The 22,712-nt window shown below is 32.0% G+C and overlaps 1 protein-coding gene across 2 annotated transcripts in view; it reads right to left on the reverse strand.

The window, feature by feature from the left end:
• Positions 1-20,157, reverse strand: part of LOC129958324 (LIM domain and actin-binding protein 1-like) — a 98,949-nt gene extending 78,792 nt beyond the window's left edge. Inside the window, exon 1 of one of the 2 annotated variants that reach the window (XM_056070731.1) lies at positions 20,011-20,157. The gene's annotated coding sequence lies outside the window, so the exon portion shown is untranslated. Of the gene's footprint in view, positions 1-19,496; positions 19,717-20,010 lie in introns of those variants that run through there. The other variant, XM_056070732.1, reaches the window with a different exon arrangement.
• Between the last annotated feature and the right edge of the window lie 2,555 nt (positions 20,158-22,712).

A 22,712-nucleotide genomic window follows, 5' to 3' on the forward strand; every position in this document is an offset into this window, starting at 1 on the left:
TTCCGAGAATTTTCTTTATGGATTTCATAATCTAAAAACATTCTCGCATGTTAAAAAAATTCAGCTTTTTAATTAAAATTTGTTTAATTTCTTTCTACTTTTCCAAACTGGTTCACGAGTGGCGGAAATTGCCAGAATTATTAGGAATAAATTTGAAAAACCCCAAAGTTGTTTTTATTTACTTAAGGAATGTGAAAAATATTTTTTTAACCGTGAGCACCAAATTTATTATCAACAGAGCTCGGTACAAAATATTTTATAAAATATTTATATTGTAATGATCAGTTGCTTTTTAATTCTAAAATATTAAATAAAAATTCTCATTTTCAAAAAAATAAATAAAAATGGACCGAACCAGTAATTAACATTGCAATAAAACACACACACACACACACACAGCCAGCATCCTATACTTTGAACTGCCACGCCATACCAATATATACATTCATGGCCAAATATTAAATACTCGATGGGTGCACACGTCTTCTATATGGCGAAAACGTCATTAACGCGAAAAGTCGCAGAAGTGACAAGCAGCATGATACCCCGAAAACAGCTGAGAAGTGCACACATATCTCCTTCCGAACAGAAATATTGGACATGTTATACACGACACATTTGCTCAGCATTTTTCTACGATGTTGGAAGTATGTATGCATGACCGAACTCCTATCAATGTACTTCAAAAGCCACCAGACGTTTCTCCGAAATTTCATTTCATTTATGACTTGTTTAACACGAATTCTTCCCCAAGGCCAATTTGAATTTTTGAATCCCCCTGAAGTCTAAATAATGGTTAAACCATTACACACACACAAATTTGTTAAAGATAAATATTTTCCACTTTTATAATGAACTATTTTTTTTAATTGTTTATATGGCGATAATTAAAGTTCTAATTACAATTTTATTACAGGGTTGTTGTTTTTCTAACCATCACAAAAAATTGTGAAAGGAAAAACATTTATATAACACTATTTTATTGAAGGAACTTGGGCATACAACAACCGCAATGGAATTTCATATTTGCTTTAATAATTAAGAAGACATCAGCGGAGCAGTAAATTACCTCACATTTCTAATATAATTTATATTATTCACCTCAAAACCATAATGCAATGTTTTTGTGCCCTCTAATATATTTCTGGTTCCACCCCTGACTGAGACAGTCCTTTAATCCACCATTATAACTAGAATTTCAACATATATATCATCTTTAAAAGCAAAAAGGTCAAGGACAACTCTGCTCTTTGAACCTTTGCCTTTCGTTAGCGACCTGTTCCATGAACGTTGTCTTGCAGACAATTCAAAAGAAAAATTCTTCTTCTTTAGACCGTCTACGAAGTAAAGAATTATTGGCGCGTTGCGGTTCTTTTTTTTTTTTTTTTTTTTTAATCGTAACTTGAAAGTTCTTTATTCAGCGGGATTAGTGTCGCTAGACCGACATATAAGAACGAATCGTAAGTACAAGAAATATTTTCGGAATAGTTACTTAATAAGAAATAAGGATTGGTTTTTGAAAGCACGCCCCTTTTTCCTTTTCGTTAATTCCCATTCCTACAAAAAATAAATGAAAATTGCAACTAAAATCTGGCAAAGGAAATTAATAAAAATCATGACGTATCAAGTTCAAGGTTAGGGTCAAAGAGATCTTTATGTCTTTGACATACAGCAAACTTTTTACCAAGCGCTCTTAATGAGCATAGAATATTTCTATGACGTAGGGATAAACAGAAAGAATATCTAAAGGAGGCTACTCTTTAGTTTGCAACCAGAGTTAATGCATTCTAGATTTGTTACATTAACGTTCCATTTTAAAGCTACATGATAGTTAAGAAAATTTGAACTGACATTCAGATTTGTTTGAATGAAACTTATTCATTTAGAATCTGATTGACACTTTAACGGGATAGATATGGTAGAACATTTTTTCTGACAGTGTTTGATTCGTTTCACTTTTGTTTTATAAACAAAAACATTCTTTAGTAATCGCTTTAAATGTGTATGCGAAGTCAGAAATAATCACACATCTTATAATTATATAGCTTTTATTTCGAAAAAAAATCGATCATTAGACATCAATCCTGTCACATCGCTGGAAATTATGTAAATTACAGCTTCGAAAACGATGGGCGATAATCTTAATAAGGATCGAATAGAAAAAACTTTTGAAGTGAAGATTGCAATACTTCTGTTACATTTACACTTACGGGTACGTTAAAATAAGTATCTAATACAGGAGGATATTATGATAAAATTGCGAAATTCCACGAAATCGACAGCCTATTCATTTACCACTGATTAGATGAATAGACTGTCTTATTATTACTTATATGCAGTTGTAATGGAAACACCTGTCATTTTTTTTCTAACCTCTTAATGGACGTGCCCGTGACATTCGAAGGCATCGATTTATTGTTTATAAAACTTATATGCTGAAATTAAATCATTCAAGGGCGCTGTAATTCGATACAAAAATCATATAACCTACAAAGTATTTTTTGGATTCTGAACTGAATCGGAAAGATGGCATTCCTGAAATGGAAGATGTCATCTAATTAATTACGAAAGCAATTAAAGGGCTAAAGACCTGCCAAAAGAAATGTTAAGTAATATTCGCGACATTAACATGAGTTATTCATAACAATATTATTGTTCATTTAATAAAAAAATTAAGCATTTTCATCACATCGGCCCCATTTTAAATAATATAAGGGTAACAAATGAGAAGAACACAAAGACGAATCGAACTGAAAGAGTCAAACAGCTTTGAATTTAACTATCTCATGAAAGATTAAAATTTTGATGCACACCTAATAACGAACAACAATCCAACTGTTTGTGTACAAAAATTTTTAAAAAATATATCTAATATTAAAGAAAATTACTTATAACGTGAAGTAATATATTTTCATACATGACATACCAATACTTAAAGAAAGAGAGAATTCATACCAAAACATGTAAAGTGAAAGTGTATTTTATAATAAAACCCATTGACCTACTGACACATTTAACAGCCTCAAGGAGGAAATGCTAATTGATAATAAAACATACCTATCACTTCAAGCAATCTGAACAAAGTGACTTCACAGAGTCACCGCAAAAGCGCACAGCAGACCATCTGCTGTTCGATTGCAATGACGCACACAGAGTTACGAGTCTACCCGACAGAGATAATCCAGATGCCCATTCGTCTTTTCTAAAAGACTCCGAAATTCCCAGATGGAAAAGACGCGAACACAGGAGAGGGTGCATACATAATTTTACAATCAGTCCGATGACGACAGACACAAGCAATCAGACAGTTCATCCACCGGCAATATTTATAAACAGTGGATGAGGCGAAATTTCTCGGATGGTAGATAACGAAGGTAGCGGATGACGCATAGAGCGAGCCCAAAGACCTTAGCCTTGGCCTCGGCGACACTTTGGGTGCCGCACTCTTCTATCATCCACCTTTTGAATCACTGCGAAAAACCAGAATTTCCAAGGCATCCGATTCCCTCCCCCCCTACTTCCCTCGAGATGGAGATTATTTTTTTTAAAATCCGGATTGGCAATGAACTTTTTTGTTCAGAGTTCGTCGTACACGTACATTCAATGAGAAGCTGGAAGAGAGAGGAGAAGAGTCATTTTCAAAAGAGATCCGACAACCGACTTTCGAGGAAAAGCGCTGCTGGCGGCCGATTGCATACTGATGGGAAGGTGCAGCAGACATAGTGGGGATTCGGAAATGCATAGCTCGGTGCTACGCTAGCGAAAAATAAATAAGATACAGACTTTCTAGTGAAATCAATCATAATTAAAGGTATCAGAATTTTTGAACTTCAAAACGAGACGCCGAATGGCAGAAGGGGTATCGAACAAAATCCAACTAATAAATAATTCAGAAATAGAACTAGTTAAAAATTTAAACGAAATCTGAAGTTGTACGGTTGATTAAATATATTTTTACTTTGGATTTCACTATTTTTCCATCCGACTTAGCCATCCATATTAATCATAATTTGATGAATAATATACGATCAGAGCAGATTGTAAAGGGGAATTTCTCAGAAATAACATTCATAAAAATGGATCATGTTTGTCATTTTATAAAATGTTTATTGATTAAATAAATTTCGGAATATCAATTCAAAATTAAGGATAAATCCGAGCTTGTCCCGGTTAATTTAGTTATTAAGTTGTCATCTTTGAAACATTGAGATTTTAATATTTTCTAGATTAGAGAATTCTTAAAACACTTTCTAATTTGAAATCCCACTTCTATAATTTTTTTTAAAGCAAGGATCCTCTTTCCTTTCCGCTATAAAAAGACAAACATTAATTATTGACCACTGAAAAATAATTATTCAACGATTTTTATAAAATTCTTTTAATCAAGATGATTTTCGTAATTATTATTGCTTATTAATGCTCATAATTCAAAAGATTTTGTGAAAATTTTCGTTTCCAAATATATAATAAATTCAATATATCCATGCTTTTAAAAATATTTAATTTCTTACCACTAAAAACAAACAAAAATACAGTAAATTTTGTGTTGTGTGGGTTTCTGACCTATGTCTATCAGGGAAATCAGAATTTCCGAAATTTTAACTGTCTATAACGTTGATTTGTTGTAATCACGTGAAAATAAGACAACTCAAATGCTTGGTCAGCTATTTTTCAGGAAAAGTCGAACGCTTAAAATCCTCTGAAAATGCTCCCGCGTTATTTATTCCCGTCTTGGCATCGTTGCTGAAAGGATGCTATTCAGGATCATGGACATTTAACTAAGAACTGCAAAATTATCTCTAAAATGAAACTTCTTATCAGACACTTTAGAAACGAAATAACGCTGAAGGTTAAAAATATAACTTTCCTGCTTTGTTGTATTTTATTTCATGTGGTTTGAAAATGATTAAGAATTCCGATCAATTGAATTTCTTACGATCAGTTACGATCTGCTGTTGAACACGCTGTCCATCGACGTGAAATTTTGCAGGTGAATGAGGGTGATCACATGTAGCACTTTTCCCTACATCGTCCTGAACACAATTAACAACTGCTCCTCTTCTACAATTTCGTCCTAATCTGTTCTCGTTTCTGCAAACTAAACTGTTTTTCTCAAACAGCGTGCTATTATTTTTTCCTTGCCTTTACTTAATGTGGTTCGATGACAAGGTGAATCAGAAACTAGTCAATAAATGTTAATATTGTTTCTATATTCCGTTTTGTGCATTTATTGTGTTAAATTTAATGTTTTTCCGGAAAAGTCTCCCTCAGGTGGACATTTTGGAACTTTTTTTTTTTCGAAATTCCGTGAGCGCATCTTGTGTATAGCTTATATACCAAATTTCGCTGGAATCCGTTCATCCGTTTGCGTTGTAGGATGCTGTTAATAAAGGAAATTTAATTATAATCACCCTGTACATGCTTTATTACTTACAGAAACAACAAAAAACTGAATAATGAGACAGTGAAAAGAATTCCTCCCCCTCCATCAAATAACTGCAAAATCGTATGCAATACTTATCAATTAATTTTTCCAACACAAATGTTACCAAACAAAATTAAATCTGTTCTCAACTGTAATCGCTGTAAAACCACACATTAGTTAATGTTACACTACTACTAAGAGATTACAAGAAATGCAGCAACTAAGAATTCTTGGCTTACACATGAATGGGGAAGGAAGGGGGAAGCAAATCTGATTTGCTCGAAGAGCTAGACATCTTACAAGATAATTGGCTTATCTGCCAGAAAAGATTTTCAAAGGCTTTTTTTTTTCATGTGATGTAACACAAGACAAACCTTGCAGAGCACAGCATATTCATCCAGTTAAAAAAGAAAAAAAGCCGCAGAAACAGGGATTTACCATTAACGCAGAAGATTACCCGTCTCGCTCTAAGGACGAGATCTTTCGCTTTTTGACCAAGTCTTAAAAAAGAATGACATAGAAACGTAAGGGAAGCAGAGCAAATTGTCCTTTCATTAAGTGATGATTCTGTAGGGTGTGGCCTCAAGGGGGCAACCCCAAAGAAGCTTTCCGATCTGATTTAATTCTACAGCATCCACAACGACGCTTTCATTGTAAGAAAGCAATGACTACTGTGCAGCTGCAAAGGAAATGGCACTTCTGAATGAAGTCTTTTGTTTCCAACAATGACCCAAGTTCTCACAGATATCTATTCTCCGATCTCCTAGCGGAAGGTGCCCAGAACAAGCAGGAAGTAGAAGTTCCTCGAAAAGGAAGATAATTTTCAGAAAGGGTTAAATTGGCGATCTTTCTTTCTCTCCCACAAGTAAGTGCATTCAGACCACACGCAGAAAAGCTAACTACGCCTTTTTAATGAAGATCTTAAAATAAAAAGAAAGTATGCTTAGTGTAGGCAGAAAATAAAAATTGACCTTCCAAATGCTAAGAGGTAAGATACGCAAAAAAAAAAAAAGGGCTCAGCATAAAAATAGATACTTGATGAGATTCTAAAGAATTTTGTATCTTAAGTTTCTAGCGTGTGTCGGATTAAAGCTGTACTCGTATTACGCTGTTAAAAATCTCTATGCACATGGATATGCTTGAAAGCAGAATACATCATTCTTACACTTTATTTATATATAAACCTAAAATGGCTCTGAAAGTTTTTATTTGACATCTAGTTTCAATGATGCATTTCAAACGATTAATAAATCATACATATGACAAATGAAAGGGGGAATGACATGAGAAAAAGCAAACCAAAGGTATGTATCATACTCATCGAAAATTGATAAATCGCAGTCGGGATGATAATGTAAAGATTTTCCTCGGTTTCTTTTTTTTTCTTTCCCCTAGAGTAAGTAAATGTCAAACCAGAAGTTCTTTAGATATGTGTCTCTAATGTAATCCAAGGAAGAGATATCAACATGAAAAGTGTTTCATAAATGAATTCTTAATTATTGCGATAAGACGTAATAGTTAAACGGTCAGAAGAGAATGCACAGTAATAAAAAACAAATATTTCTACTCCCATTCTTCAGGCACACGTAAAAAATACAATAAAAGAATATTAAGCGAATACGTGCAATTACGTTGGTTTTGACAATTTTTTAATGAGGAGTAATCGCTTACAATTTTGCCTTCCAGCATTTTAGCATTAAATGTTTATTTATGTTCACATGCTGTTTAGAGGTCACAGATACTGGATTAATATTTAATTATATTTTTGAATATTAATGAACTTTTTAAATAAATTTTCAGATTATTCCAGCACAAAATCATTTTGAAAACGTAAATGTTTGAACGTAAAATCATAGAAAGAGGGGCATCCATTTAGAGGCACAATTTTTCCTAACTTCAAAACAGGAAATACCCTTAGTTAAAAATACAATAGATAAGAAACTGTTTGATCTGGTATTCAAGAACCTGGATCTTATCAATTCAGATAAAAGGATTTATTACATATATTATAGACAAATTAACTGTTACTTAAATGAGGTAATAAAAATATAAAGTGAAATAACATTAATTGATAAATTTTAATAAGATTCAGTATCAACAATCTTTTTTTTTTTTTTTTTTTTACTTTGCATATGACTGATACACTAAATATCTCTTGTTTTCACAATACAAGAATTCTACATTACATGAATGACACAGGTTCGGAATTCCTTGTTTTAAAATTCTTGATGCACAACATTAGATGAGTGATGGATTTTTAACAGTAAAGACTGACAGCTATTCTACTATTTCACCACTTATTTACGTGATTTAAAAAGCCTCTTTAGAGGGTTCTTTGAAACATCCCCCGCGCCATGTGAGCATGAAACCGTGTGACGCAGGTCACCCGAGATCCCTCCAAAATTTAGGCTTCCCTAGAATAGCTCATGAAAGAAACCTTTCACTAGTCACATGAAAAATGACTATTCTTTTATTTGACGGTTATGAGGCGAAGAAAAATTTCATCTAGAGTTATGACTATGATAGATAGCTAAAAATTAATTGCTAAGTTTTAGTGTGCCCATAATGTTTAAAAAAATGAATTTAGGTTAAGAAAAAGAAACCTTTGTATTGATATTTTAGACTTGAACATTCTGTTCCAGGTTTTAATAAATTTCAGATATGATTTTTCTAATTTTTAGTTAAATCTTTGTTCGCTTAAGATAAAGCATCATGACTTCAAAGAAATCTTCACATAAACATTATGTCATAGGCTGTTGTTACTGACGATTCCAATTCGGTCTTGGAATAAATACATCTTTTAGTAGTACGAGATAGACATTTTAGTCTGCGATAAAACATTTTTTTCAATTAGAAGATGAAACTTATTTTTAGACTGAGGTAAATTTTCTTTAATAATGCAAATCGTAGAACATTAACTAGACTAAAATATCAACTTAAAAATCGTATACTCATTATACTAAATATATTTAGAAGATTTCAACTAACATTTAAAGTAGCATTTTTCTCATCACGAGGGGAAAAAAAACCTAAACCGGCATTTACTCATCTAAACTCTAGCGTGGGTGTTAATGACTCATTTCATTACGATGCAAGAGAAACGGCTGCACACTAATGTACCTAATTCACCAACTGTCAATTGAAAGTAACTAATGCATTGCCACACTTGAAAATATTAAGACGTTAAATTACTTCTAACTGAAAAGCAAGTTCAAAATGCCTAAGATGAATTAATTGCAGAGTTCACGAATTAACTCGGGAACTATCTTAACAGACCACAAAAGAAATAAAAGATTTCCCTCCTATTTCTTTTCAATTCAAAGTGTTAGATAGCACAATGTTTGCAATAGAGTATGAAACAGGACTATTGATGAAATGATCTTTGCTGCACTTGATGTGCCAGGACAAAAAACAATATTCAGTTTGACATTTTGTACTGGTGGCGGGAAAAAATGAACATATTTATTTATTTGTCCTAGAAGTTAAATTATACCAATGTCTATATATATCTAATTATACCAATTACCTAACCGTTATAAATACGTAAAATAAATAACTGTATATTCTAGTAAACGAAAGAAAATTGTGGAAAAGTTTCAAATCAGAAAGTTAAAACTTCCCTCCTTGAATAACAGAACCAATTTATTCCATTCACATTTTAAAATTACGAAGAAAAAGACAATGCATTACATACGAGTTCTGCCAAAAATAGACTAGTGATTAAAATTGTCACTGCACATTAATCCCAAAACTACATGTCTAAATACAAACTAAAATTACTTCCAGAGAAAAAGTGATTATGAATTCCCTTATCCTCATCGCTTTATATACTTGACCTACTGACTTGAACAGAAGGGAAAGGAAGCAACACCTTCGAATCTTTTACCACCTAATCATCTATTAGTGGAAATAGTCATAAAAAAAAAAAAAAAAAAAAAAAAAGATTAAGTAGGGTAGAAACGTTACCCATAGGAAATAGTAGAAAAATTTTGGTTGACCAACGCAACAGAGAATATATTATAAAATTAAAAATAATAATTACAAAATGCGATAAATTTTTTTAAAATAATCTTAAAGCCATTGTTCAACAACACTGAAGATTTTAAGAATGGTCAAAATTAAATCAAATGCTCTTTCCTAATCAAAATGAGAAAAACATTAAAATTAACTTACTGTGGTCACTTGTCTATTAATTATCCGTCATTTAAAAAAGGTCATTCAGTGTGAGAAGTAAAAATAGATTTCCAACTCTATTTTCATACGGCAAAACGTCATAAGAAAATATCTCTTCGAGAAACAATGCTATTACGATGACCGTGTGAAATAAACTGTGCGACAATATAAGTGTTTACATTTTCATAAAACTGTTGTGGCTATAACTTCTTCAGAAATATCTGAAATACTGATTGTGATCACAGTGTGCTTTTTTCACACAGATATAAATGTTTTGCAAGAAACATCCGATTTTCTTTCTTACTTCGCTAATCTTAACCCAAAAACTCACTGATTGGAATATTTTATTTATTTATTTTTGCAAGATATTGTTTTACAAAATATGAATTTTTTATGAAATAGGAAATCTTACTTTGATACAACATTTCATTTTCAAAAACAGTAAAAACTAACAATTCCAGATGAAGTATAGTATATTTTAAAGAGTGTTATCATTAGATTCTGCTATTCTTATGTATAAAAATACACCACGATATCACCATGATTTATAAGCTTTTAACAGCATTAAATTCAGCATTTTTTTTATTTTTATTTAAAGCAAATAAATATTCAAGTTGCTTATTTTCTTTTCTTTCTATCTCCTTCTGCACGAATATATATGCCTGTTCTAGCAATCAGAAAAAGGGCTAAACAAAACTTTATAACAAAAATTGTTTGTTTTAAATCTATCAAAAATATGTAGATTTTAGATTTTTTTTTTTTATCCATCAACAAATATGTAGATTTTAGCTAAATCTATTACTTTTCAAACAAAATTTCAGACAAAGTGAAATTTAGAAAAAGTGAAAAGAATTAATTTAGTTATGAATAGTTTTTTGACATCACATTCAAAAAAAATTTTCTCAAAGGAAAAAAAAAAAAAAAAAAAATCTATGTAGAAGTAAACCGCAAAAGACCATGGACTGATTTCGAAATTTTACGGATGGATTCATAGATCTTATCTCCTATGTGCCCATCTGTCAGAAACTAGAATTTAAGTAAAGAGATTTAAAAAGAGCGAACTTGAGATAAAGGTTCCCCCATGCTCTTACTAATATTGCACAAATGTAGATCCTGCACTAATTTTTTTGACGCAATGAAAAATTCATGCAAAGCAATTATTTCCGAAGCTAAAACCCTCATAACTAAGTGTATAAATTTTTGATACAGTACACACTAAATTGGAAAAGTAAAACATATGCAAAGGCAAATTTATAAAAGCATTTCAATTACGACGGTAAAGAAAAAAATATTTTGAAACACTTATTTTTTTTCCCAGGATAAGGAAGAAATTCAAAAGCTGACAAACACAAAACATAACTTTCAAAAAAATACATAGTATCCCATAAACTATATCTTGCATTATTATGATTTCATCCTTTTCATTCAAATTCAAGAATGAAATGACCTCATTCGTTTGCAGAGAACTGTCACTTTCCAAACAAATACTGACAGTAATCCTATACACAACACAAAACTTTCCATTTTGTGAAAACCAGAAAAAACATACTATGTCGTTCCATTTTCGCTTTATTTCTTTCAGCGACTGTTTTACAGAACTACTTGCTGATACAGATTGTCTATCGCGATGAATTATTTTAAAACCTTATCTGGTTTCATGAATTTCCACAAATGTTATTTGCACGCTTAGGCATTTCCTCTGCCCACATAGATTCATGCAGATCAGATATACAGATTAAAGTTTTTCTAAACTAGCAGAGAACTTGATACTCTAGCATTCAACTGACTTTTTGGAAAACCTCTTCACAGATCTTATCAAGAGTTCGCCGATTTATTTATTTTATTTTCAACTCATGCCAGGGAAGATCTTTTTTTAAAGAAATAATTTTAAACTTTTTATGATTATTTTAACGAGATAAAAAAAAAACCTCATTCATTATTGAAAATAGTGAAATATTATGGAGATTCCAACTGTGCAGTCTTGAAAAAGACATAATAGCTACGGTTTATTCACAATTTCTTTCAGATTAAAAAACGTACTGCTTAAAGATTACTATTGATACAATTTTGTTTTTGATTTTTTAACTAAAATTTTCATAATTTAATGCGATATATATTAGCAAAAGAATTATTTATCAAGATGCTACAACATTTAAGTTACACCGACAGTTCTATTTCGAAGAAATTTCAGTAAATAATTAGCAAAAAAAAAAAAAAAAAATGAATAAAAAAATACATATCCTATAAAACACAAATAAAAGATTTGTAAAAAAATATATAAAAACTGGTAGGAAAAAATGGACCATTACAAACTAAAACTCGTTTACAGTGCAAGAGTTAAATGCCTAAGCATTTTAGGTAATTAAAACTAAATGTGAATTTGTACTAAGTTTTAACAACATAATATAAAATTATCAAGAAATTCTGAACCCAAACACCAAAGAAAAAGTAGTTTTGAAAATTACAACTGAATCAGGATATATGAAAATTAAAAGTCATATAAGACAAACATGACTTCACTTAAAATGGACTAAAGTAAAAATTTAGATCTCGTATGATGAATTAAGCATTTCTAAACAAAAGTAGTACAAGTCAAAAATTTAAAACAAAACACGTTTCTTCTAAACAAAAATATAACTTATTTAAATACTAGCTTAACCTTATGACATTAAAAATTCCTGAATAGTTTAATTTGCATAACTTAACAAGCTTAACTTTTCAAAACTATCATTATTATAAAATTATTATGTTGCACTTCATACAGTGAATTTCTAATTAAATAAATGAATGCATCTCCAACTAAGTTGAATATCAACTAACTATTTGGAATACAAATGTCAAAGAGAAAACTCCACAGGAGGTTGAATGGAAAAAGCAGAAGAATTAAAGAGTTCGTGTTAATACATAACGACTAAAACATGACAGATACAAGGGAACCAAATGCTTCAACAGCTTTTGTTTTTTAGTACCCTCCTCACGATGTTCCCCAATGCCGAACGTACGTGATCACTTCGTTCTAATAACTAAAGAGTTGGGATGCAACTTGATAAAAAACCGGTTCATAGGAAATGCGTGTTCAACAATTGCGTATCAACGACAGTTTTCACATGAATGCGAACTGGGAGCGGAGGTTTCTTCAACAATCCTATTCGCATCCGTTGCTTCAAGTGTGGCAACACAATGCCTACGTACAAACTGCATAAATTATCCATTTTGGCCCGCTTGGGATGAATTAAAACAGGACAGATTCTTGATAAACAGCATGGGGGTAAAGAACACCCCCACCCTATGCAGACAGTTCATGGCGGTTAAGGTCAAGACGGGCACGTTTTCTTAGATTCATGGAAACCGAAAATAGGCCAACTACCCACACCCAAGTAAGAAGTACCCTCGAAACTGCCACGGCATCAAAGTATATGATAAAAATTTTGATGCCTATTGGGATGATTACACTAGACAGATGGAAAATTCTATTTTAAGTCCGTTTAACTTCAAACTAAAAGCACTATAAGATCTATATGAAGAAAAAAAATTTCTAACTTGCTAAATGAAGAATAAATTTGGATAGAAATCTAGGTTAATATTTTCCGGCAAATATAAACTTATCAGGAATACACATTGTACAGGAAAGGAAACTAAAAGTGCTCAAGAAGTTGCTTCCGAAAATGAAATTTCAAAATTGCTCAATCACATAAAAAAACAACAACAAAGGAATAATACTCATTAATTTGTAAGGACGATCACATTTGTTCGTATATGGTAATATCAGTAGAATTTCTGTCAAATATTCTGCGCACATCATGCCATATGAGATGCGACGATGAATTTTCTTATTACCCATTGCAATAATCAAAATTATCCTCTGCGCCCAGGATGTCACTAATATTTCCATCTGAAGATTTCTCAAGTTCGTCATGTAATTTGCGCAATGGCGAAAGACAAATTCGATGCAGCAATCAAGAAGTTAGCATAAAACGAATTAAATGCACTATGCTATATGGTCTAGTTAAGAATAGCAGGTGGAATTCGATTTCATTTTAGATGATTCCGCAATGAGAAATTAACATCAAATTAGAAAACACGCTAGATAAAAATTACAGCTAGATTTTCTGAATTTCTATCGAAATTCTTGATATTAGCCGATATCATGCAATAGATCTTCGTAAGGAGGATACGTAAATATATTTTAATCAAAGAAATATGACTCGAAGTCTGCTGTATTAATTTGAATCAATTAACTTTGTCTCTTAAATTTTCATAATAGTTTATTAACGACAGACCACATAAAATAGAGCAATCTTTAGAGCATACTTATTAGTTCAACACCTCGTGCATGCCAACATGAATTAGATGATTTTGATGACACCTTAGCAGGGAGTTATTATTCAAATTGGTCCACAAATTCAATTTAAAGACATAAAAGTTCATCGTAAATTAAAGATCCGTAAGTTCGTGAAAATCGCATTTGACTGAATCGAAATTTGATAAAATAGCTCTCAATAGTCCACGAAATTCTCTCAGTGTGATTGCTAACTATATCCGAATAAACAGCTTAAAATGCAGAAAATGCAGAATAAAGCAGTTGGATATGATTGCTTTAAAAATATTTTAAGAGTCCAAGCACACAATCTAGAAAACAAGAAATAACGGGAATTCTTTCCAACTCTGTCTTTGCTATTTTACTTATATTAACATGAAAATGAAATTCAGATTCTCACCTTCACTCACTTTATTTTATTTATAAACTTTGCATGAGGAAAAATACTTTCCCATGCCTATGCTCTAACTACAAAATTTGAATAAAAACACTTCATTCAATTTCTTTTTAAAAGAGAATTTCCTTTTGGAAACTTTCAAAAATCGAGGAATTTCAATGCAGGTAGAGAGTGAGACTAGTCTCTTAAAAGGAGTCATTTCTACCCCTTCAATTCCTGCAGCTAGAAAGCGAAGAAAAAAAAAAAAAAAAAAAAAAAAATCTGGAAAGAATGGGAAAGAAAAATGTTAGATAATACCAGTTTAGCTTCGGTCGAGATCAAAACATTTCGCGCTTGAGTGGCCATAAACGTGAGTGGACGTGGGGCAAGGGACAGTTCACTCTAAAGATTCCAGAACAGCCTTTTATTGTCAAAAACCAATTAATGCCTCGTTGAGATTATTCAGTTGCTATTGTCCGTTTACGGAGTCCAATGGCCTAGGACATTCAGTCATTTGAATTGTTGTCGCGTTCATGTTAACAAACTAGATATGATCTTCAGACTGAATCTTATAGGAAATTTGTTAAATAAATGAAATATTCAAATATATAAATTAAAGATTTTTAAAATACAGTTTCAATTCAAAAAATAGACATTGATACACAAAAGAAAAACCACGTAATGTTCGATGTCATTAAGATGGCGATCTGAATCTGATTTATATCAAATCTGTGAATTAGAAATCTATATACTGCCAGCAATTAAGTCAAGAAAGGGAAAGGACTAATATAACCATATAAAAAAATTATGCGCCACATTTTAATAAAGATAGGTATCAGATTGATTGACCCAGAACTTATTATTTAAATAGCACCTCTCATGCCCTAAATCCTTAAAAACAGCTTCATAATACTGCATCATAAGTTTTGAAATGCAAAATCGGGGTTTTTAAGAGCAGTAGTACAAAAGAACATATCTAACAACAGAATTTTGATATTTATAATGGAATAAATAAAGTGAATAGATTCAAAACACTGTGTATTCATTTATTTCGAGATAACAGTAAATTTATTCAATCGTTTACAGTTTATCCCATGAAGTCAGAACACTTAAATGTAAGAATGCAAATCGGCACTGATATATGTGAATGTCAAACACATTTTTTTTTAAAAATATAACATTATCGCCCAGTTTTACTTTTTTTTAAATCCCACCAATTCCACTGAGGTAAATTTCTTACAAACAACATGATAAATCAAAATAAGATATTTCAAAATTTCTCAGAAAAAGAATTCCTTCTGCAGAATTTTTTTTTTAATTTACAAAACTGCATTTTTACCACCAAATTTATTTGAATCGAATAAAAAAAATCGCACAATTCGAGCTGAAAGTTCTAAATACTTATATGCTGTACTGTATACTGCCCAGAATGATAAATTAGCATTAATTATTTTCGGATTATTCTATGTTTCTAAAATAAATCGAGGATTAGAGCAGTTGTCATTTCGATATCTACAATTTCATCATTAACACGAACGAAATATAAAATGAATGGAAATGGTCAAGATTAAAATTATGTCGAGTTTACAGTTGGCATAATAAATGGCGATTTCTGATGAGACTAGCTAAAGTAATAAGGTCAGAGTTGAAGTAAATAAACGTCTTCATAAGTTTAATCACAAGAGATTAATTCACTGTAAAACTTAAAACGTACCTCTAATTGAGGCTAATAACTTGACAAGAAAAAAAAAAAAATAGAGTAAAATTATGAATTTCTTCTGAACAGAAGTCATTTGGTAGTGAGCGACCTTCGCAAACTCACTGTCGCTTTCCCCAGATGAATAATCAAGTGGGCTCGCGTGTGATCCAATTTTCCAGCAGATACTGTTTACACACGAAACTATCGAATAGGGTCAAGAACGAATTTCAACTTCCTCGCACATGATCGTATAGCAAATACTTTACGACTTTTTAAGATAGCTTAATGGCAACTTCAGGGTTGTCCAAATGTATACTTTTTCCAAATGCCGTTATCCACAATGTGTACAGAGAAGCTGGATAATATAATACAATCCAATTTGAGTTAAAACTTGATAATTTCACAGTTGAGATATGTATATTGAAATCGAACCCATTTTGGTCTTTTAAACCTTCCATATGTGTTTAAGTTGCAGATTGGTTGAGCCAGTTGTAGATTTCCAAATCATCCTTTTGAATGAAAAAAAATGCCAAGTTCTCTCGAGGGAAAAGAGAAATTGTCCTAGCAATTTTGCGAGTCTCAAGACATATTTTCAGTTCTTTTGAATCTACTCCAAAAGCATAACATTTTTCTTCACTTCAATCAAAGTTCAGACGATAAATCTATTTATTCATATAAAAACTAGAAAACTGTTTCAAATGCGTTATTGAAAAAAAATGAATCTTCAAAATGAATCACTATATTTATCTATGCTCTATTCCTTGAAATCTTACAACAGCAACTCTCCCAAACAAACATAAGTTCGGAATCACAAATTATGAATCCTTTTAGTTGTAGCTTTCACGATTGACTGTATAATGAATATGATACTGGGTTTAAAATGGCAGTATTTTTCAGTCCACGTGACAAATGCATATGACAGCTGTTTTTCATATTACAAAAACTTCCCAAAGCTCTTGAAAGTCAGTGGGACAAGCAGAAATTTCGGTTGCCGGGGTGGATAAACACAGAATGTCCTTGAATCTGAACTAATGTAAATAGTATTTCCATTCCCTTTGAAAAATCAACCTACCCACCCACCCCCACACACACTCTCAGGGAGTAAAACTATTCCCAGCCCCGCACTATGCCGTTCCAAAATCACCATGTCTCCTCTTAGAGTTTCATAAAATACATACTATATTTTATAATTTTTCTCTGCATTCAACTTGCTATGTATACTTTAAAAATCACAACAGTCATCAATGCATCAATACATTTCATCAATCAAAAATTCAATGATTTCCGAAACTAATAATTTAAAGAACTAATACAATCATAACAGATTAACAACAATATCGATCTATCTAAAGAGATGTTTTAATTTCACAAAAATGGTTATTACATCATTCTGCAAACACTCGACTATGTCACGACTTGATTAAAAATCGTGCAGAAAGATCACCCCTTATAATTAAATCCAATAACACCCGGTCTCTAGCAAGCAAGCGTGTTTCTAGTTCCACCGCTTCTCATTAAACGAGTAGAAACAAACAAAAGAGCATCTACAAACCTATTTCATTTATGTGATGTCATTATATTCGGCTTCGTTTTCCCTCAGTACAACTCTGTCGGAGTAAATTGCTTTTACTCGTTAAACGCGAGCTTGAATCAACAGAACTGAAACAACAAATCCACTATCGGTTGAAATTTTGCTGACAATCACTCAATCTGTCTGAACTGTCAGCGATATCCGAGTTCTTCCTGTGCGAGTAATTACGAGAGCAATCATCTGGTTCGCCGCGCTACTCATCCGGTTTCCGGTCAACCTTTGTCTCTTTCGATGAGGACTTATCCTTGGAATTCATTGAATGGGAGAAAGACTCCACAAATCAAACAATCCATACTTATCAGAAGTATTCCCGCTTCGATACAGTTCGAATTCTATTTGAATATCAATGAAGTGATGCGATGAGAATTGCTTTCTTTAAAACACATGGCAAGCAGTATTCAAATGCATTTCTGAACTTGTCACTCCGACCCTATATCCAACAAATAATGCACGATATATGTAGCTGTTGCAAAAATAATAAAAATAAGGCTTTGAAATAATATTCGATCACTTCACCATAGTATTCTTTCTGTACGAAATTTCAACTTCTTTCATTAATTTCAACTTTCATTTATCTCTGGATGGGAACTAAGGAATTCATTGTAATATCAATGGCGACATATTATTTTCATTCAATTCAGAATAATACTGTTGGTATAATTGAATAAAATTTAAAAATACATAAAAAGAAAAAATAGAAGCGAATTTTCATCCTACAAAGGTTTTTAGTGTGGTAGATCATTGTTTTACTATTTCTCTGGCAGTTTATTATTAGCAGGATAATGCGTATTTAATCACAGAATACCTAATTTTTTTTTCTTTTAAAACCAAGTAATCGACATCTTGCATCAATGAATCAGTGAACCATAACTGAGAACATTTCGAAAATAAAGGAGTTAAAAGTTTTCTTTCGGACAATACATTTGTTCCAAACAATATCATAACAATTAAGTCATTCTTTATATCAATTCAAAATATAACTAAATACAATTAACAACCATTAAACACAATGAAATATTTTAAAATTTATATCTATATTACTATCATAATAAATATTGATATAAAAATAATTTTGAATGGTTGACACCGTATTAGCATATTCTAATATCAGAAAAAAAAAATTAATCCTTCACTGAAAACAAGGCGTCCACATAAATGTAACGCATTAACTTATTATCACTATAATGCATTGTAAAATAATACGGTAATAAGGTCACTGTCCTGACTAAGGATTATATAAAATTAAATACGCAACTGATTTTAATCAATAATTGAAGCTTTGTTATTGACTAATCAAGATTTCTAACACTTGCATTATAATGGCAAATACAGAAATTAGCACATGATTAATATTTAATACAAACCAATTATTAACTTAACAGCTAAGCGCTTACTCATTTCGATAATAAGATAAAAGTGAAAAGGAGCTATTCGAATTTAGTACGAATCAATTGTTAACTCTGCTTAGCAAGCAACAACCACTGAGAACTTAACAGTTAGGTGTGCGCATTTTTCAGTAATAACATACAATAGCAAACTAAAACTTGGTCAAAATTCACAAACACAATAAATACTACAATGATCAAAAGAACTTATTTACATTCATTAAAAATCTAGAGATGTAAAGAACGAATGCAATTCAATGAATATAAATAGCGGTAACAAATCTGCGATCTATTTCAAAAATTGCAATATCAAAATAACATAAACCGAAGTAGTGTTTATATAACAAAAGACAACACCGATTGACATGCTCAAATCGCACACAAACTATCACAACGGAGAAACATTTTTAGCAAGATGCTTAACAGTTTAAATGGAAAGCAAAATAAATTTAATTTCAGACAAATTCTTAACGAATTTAGAATTCAAAATTAACAGACGATAGAAAAGCAAACTAATTATATTACTTACAGGAGAAACTGCAGCAATCGCACCGCTAAAATATTTATTTACGTTTAAACGCCAAGCCGGGAACACCCGTCTGTCTGTCCGACCATGCGGTGAGTATACTACTTTACGAGAGAGAACCGTACGCTACTTTTTATTTTCCGGCAGAAATCAAATCGCACACCGACTCGGAACACTAGCAAGGCAGTGAGTGACCACGAAAATGAGGGTGAATGTTTTCTTTCTAGCAGACGACTATTCTCTCATAACACAGCAATTGCAGACGATATAGGAGGAAGGGATGGAAGAACACTTTTCAGTCACTCCAGGCAGCTGCCGTTGCTTTTTTTTATTATTGTGGTACCGACTGCGGGTTCGGAGACCGTCCGAGGGGCACATCCGTTCAGGGGAGGGGGGCCGATGACCAAGACTACCCTTACTAAGTCGCGGACAGTGACCTTGCACCCCTCTGCGAGAAAGGGGCACGCTGTTAAGGGGTTTAAAAAAACAAAGAAAGCAAGTAAGCAAGCGAACTCACCCCAATAGTGGAATCGTAATAGTCCGAATGGCACTATGTGGCGGACGCAGCGAAAAAAGCCGATCGAGCAAGGGCTGTTGAAAGAGCTCGCTGTGTCAGAGCATTTGACGCAGCGATGCGCGCGCATCCGACGCTCGCCCACCATATAAGGGCAGGCGAGAGGCATTCGCTGGGTGTTACGTCATGGACGCCATGGCGAGAAATCCGAAGCGCGCCGCTCGCAGGAAATGCTCGATCGGTGGGGATTGAGAAAATTACACATTATTTATTTTATTAAAAAAAAATGCATTCGGCGAGTAAGCGAAAGGAGGGCAATGAGGCCCCCTTATTTGAAATGAGGCGGGGGAACCACCTTGAATTCGAATTTGGAGTTTCGAAGGCTTTTGTTAAAGACCTAGATTTCTTTATTTAGCTTTCAGAGTTGGGAAAATTTTCTGGTTTTATTTTTTAATAAAAAAATTGGTTTTTTTTATTTGGATTTATTATATCTTAACTTATGAAAAAAATAGCTGTATGTTATTTACCCCCTTTTTTTGTTGTTAATTAAGTAAATAAACTATAGTATATTTTGGCGTATCACATCTGCTAAATGAAAAAAAAAAAAAAAAAAAAAAAAAAAAACTATATAAGCTTTTTTTTTTTTTTTTGCAATATATTGAAGAAATAAAATAGAATGTCATTGCTCAGACGCCGCTGAAACGCTTCATTAAATATCATGAAAAATAATAATAAATTTCTTAAGCTTATATTTTAACTGAAGAAGAGCGGCTATTAATTAAATTTTATAATTTAACTTAATTATTTCTTATTGATTTAGAAACTGATTTACAAAATTGGGGGGAATATTTTTTGATTAAAAATAATCAGTTTAGTTTTATATGGAAGAGAAAATCTCAATGTCCATATAAATTAAACTGACTTGCGATAATAGAAATAATGTATAGAATTATCATAATAGCACTTAATTAGATAACATATATACATTTCATAAATTATTTTTAGAGCAGTTTTACACACAGCCGGATTACTTTGCTAAATAAAGTTAATTCCCATGATCTGTATAGGAGTGTTTAGACTGCATGGGCATATTTTTCATTTTTTAAAATTTGCTTAACAAATTTAGGATTAACAATTTTATCAACTAGATAAAAATGGTGAAATCTTTATTTTAATTTAAGCAATTCTTTTTAATATTTTATATTAGATGGATGAAGGACGCATTTTAAAACCCGAAGGAAAATAATGACATTATTTTACTTTTAATAAAAAAAGTGATTATTTTTCTGATTAATTATAAAAAAAGGCAGAAAACATTAGAGTTGCACACGCACTCACACACACATACAGAGTTCTTTGAACAATCTTTATTGAAGGGAAATCTGAAATTTTCTCTACTTCTGGGTGAAAAACGAATATATTCTTTGCTTTATCTTATTTCATTTTAGAAAGACGGTTTTATGTAATCGTTTTATGCTCTCGGTTTAGAACAATTCCGATGTTATCACCTGGTCGTAGATCTGTAGTGATACAAAATCTCATGATTATGGGATCGAAACTTGAATATTATCCTGCCTTATGATCCACTCCATGCTCTGAATGGTGTATGAGTATTCAAATATTTTCTGTTCCAAATCTATCAAAAATTCCAAATCACGAAAGATCCGTTCTATAAACAGGACAGCCTTCCGAGTCACAGAAATGTATGGCAAGTCATTAGTGATACATTTACGGAGCATTTTCCTTAGAAATTAGGAGGAAATCGGAACAGAACCGGAAATAGGTGTGCTCTACCCAATTGCTATCAATGTACTTGAAGCCTCTAATCGCTGCTTTGATATTTCAAGTCGCTAATGGCTTATCCATCACAAATTATATGGCTAATCAGGTCCAATGTCATCTTGCTGTTGTGGAGTGGAAGTCTGAAAAGGAGGTTGCTATCTCAGGTATCGTCCTCTTCATCAGACCACGGTTCGAAATTACGAAATATATTCTCAAATCCCTCCCTCCTGTAGCTTCGAAAAAAAAAAAAAAGAAATCGTTATTTGAAGTGAAATTAACAAATTAAAATTTTAAAAAATCCAATAGAGCTGCTGATATTTAGATGCTTTATGAATTTTTCATTTCTAAAAACACGATATTAAAAAAAAAAAAAAAAAAGAAGAAGAAGAAGAAAAGAATTCACGAAAATGGAATGTTACTTATTTGTTTGTATATCTGTGTCCTTCGGGATTTTGGTACGGAGGCTTCAGGCCATGGGTTCGATACCAGATTTCACTGTACACACTGAATCCATTGGAATCAACTATTCACCAGATAGTGCTGCATGGAAGTTTTTCAATTCTTGTCTTTGTCATTTGATGTCAGTTCGAAATTTGAAATGGGAATCATTTGAAACCAGATGAGGGTAATTTTGTTTCGAAATGATCCTCATCTGGTTTCAAAACTAGAGTCTAATCGAATCAGTTTAACCTATTAAATCGCTCTGAAGAAAGTCACAGTTTGGCGAGTAAAAGTTATAATAGTATAAGTCTCTTTTTTTAAAGTAGAACTGCAACCAAAGGACAAATACAATTCAACTCGAGCCAATATGTTGAATTTGAATTCAGGCGACTTTCCTAGAATGATGAAATAATAGCACTTTTGTTCCGAAATTTATTTCGTTACGTTAATTTCTATCTCCTGCTAAAATCTAATACTTAATC

This window comes from Argiope bruennichi, chromosome X1 (genome assembly GCF_947563725.1).
Source record: "Argiope bruennichi chromosome X1, qqArgBrue1.1, whole genome shotgun sequence".
Classification (NCBI taxonomy): Eukaryota; Metazoa; Arthropoda; class Arachnida; order Araneae; family Araneidae; genus Argiope; species Argiope bruennichi.